The sequence below is a fragment of the Coffea arabica genome, chromosome 1c (assembly GCF_036785885.1).
Source record: "Coffea arabica cultivar ET-39 chromosome 1c, Coffea Arabica ET-39 HiFi, whole genome shotgun sequence".
Classification (NCBI taxonomy): domain Eukaryota; kingdom Viridiplantae; phylum Streptophyta; class Magnoliopsida; order Gentianales; family Rubiaceae; genus Coffea; species Coffea arabica.
Genome location: NC_092310.1, coordinates 6449288 through 6451172, shown reverse-complemented (window position 1 = coordinate 6451172; position 1885 = coordinate 6449288). Strand labels below are relative to the sequence as shown.

The window sequence follows — 1885 nt, the reverse complement described above, 5'->3', positions numbered from 1 at the left end:
TAGTGCTAAAAGCACTTTTAGCAAAAGTTCGAATTTAATGCTTTGAGAATAGATTTTGTATTTTAAAAGAATAAAACATTAGATTAAACCATTTTTTCCCTATATTATGAACTAAATAAAGAGATAAATGCATTTAAAAATTTTTAAATTACACATTATCTAATACACTAAGAAAGTATTAGGTTTATTAACTAAATGAGGGAATTACTTATCTTCAAACTACTCATCCAGGGTTGAGTCATTCTTGGATGAGTAATTTTATTATCCAGTATTTGGTTGGTTTTATATTAGATGGTATGTTGTTAGAAAATAACATAATTTTGTGTTTGATTAGAGATAGGATCAGATGGGATTACATAGTTATAGACCAAAATACCCTTTTGTTAAACCAATAATTAGGAGTGTTAATCAAGCTTTGATAAACCTAAACTCAGCTTGTAAAGAGTAGAATTTTGAATTTTGGGTTTTGGCCCAACACTATGAATCCATACTCGAGTCATAAATATGTTGGATGTTTTAGCTTAGTTTAGATTTGGCCCAAACTCCCAAGTCTCAATTGACATGTCTAATCTTTTTTGAACTAAAATTGGCCAAGCAAATATGGTTTTGCTTTTAGTAGGGCAAGTTAGTCTAAAACTTTTAGTAAGGGCAAATTAGCCATAATATTAATTTTATTAATAGTAGGAGCAAATTAATCCAAAATTTAGTTATTTCATTAATATGGGCAAATTACATAAGTTTTTTTTGGTATGGACAAATTTGTCCAAAATTTTAATTATTTCATTAATATGGATAAATGAATAAAAAAATAATTGTGTTAATAGTTTGGGCAAATCAGTCCAACATTACATTAATGTGTGTAAATTAGTCCAAGATTTAACTTTTTATAGGTAAGGACAGAATTGTCCAAAATTTTTTATGTCATTGATAGGGGCAAATTAGTCCAAAATTCATATTATATTATAGCGAGAGAGTTGAGTTATATAATTTTTATAATAAAGCATTATTCTATTAGCAAAAATAAATTAGTCCAATTTGGTATTATCCTATCTCAATAAATATGTAGTTCAAATTGGTATTATCCAAATTTATCTCTTTATTTAGTTCGTGTTCCTATGTATTTATCTCTATTAAGAAAGTGTTTGGTTTACTAACTAGATGAGGGGATTACTTATAAAGATAAATAAGTCCAAATTGGTATTATCCATTCGGTCCATGGTTCATAGACAGATACAGAATCGGATTATTAATCCTGTGTAGGAAGATGAATCCATCACTTCTAGTAATAAAAGTTAAAACTTTTACTTCTTAATTAACATTTTTGAGGAAACAAAAATTACAAATTTTATGTTTTAGAACAACATGTTGATTTTTATCTCGAATTCACCCCATAATGCCGAATCCTAGCTCCACCACTATACAAACTTACAACAAAGAAGAAGCTAGTTGACAATGCACCTTCATGTCTATGAAACCAACAAAGAATAACCAGAGAAGAATTTGGAACTAGAGATGGGCAGGGGCCGCGCGAACGCAGGCCCCGCTACCACAAATTATGACGTTGGCTCTCCCGCTTGGGGAGACCATAGGCAGGCACCCCTCCCAAGTGCAATGGAGGTCACCAACCTAAGCCATGAGCCTTCTTGATCGCCCATCGACCCCGTCCAGGTAAGTATGTTTCAGGTTTCATGAAGCTGAGTATTTATACAACTTCTGGTGGCACTTTTTCTCTGATGCTTTCGATGTGGGACAAAAGAGGCGAGCAAGTAATAACCGGTCATTAGTCAATGCCCGTTAGAAGTTGGAAATTGGAATCCCCTAAATATTCTGTCCGTTTGTTATACGTTCAGAATAGAATGTAGAATCCCAATAGGAGGTATAATAG

The 1885-nt window shown here is 32.0% G+C and overlaps 1 non-coding gene across 1 annotated transcript; it reads right to left on the bottom strand.

Annotated features, from left to right (window-relative positions):
• Positions 1-1516: 1516 nt before the first annotated feature.
• LOC113743839 (U1 spliceosomal RNA) lies at positions 1517-1676 on the bottom strand. The gene has a single exon (XR_003461218.1). It is a non-coding gene; the product is annotated as a U1 spliceosomal RNA (small nuclear RNA).
• Between the last annotated feature and the right edge of the window lie 209 nt (positions 1677-1885).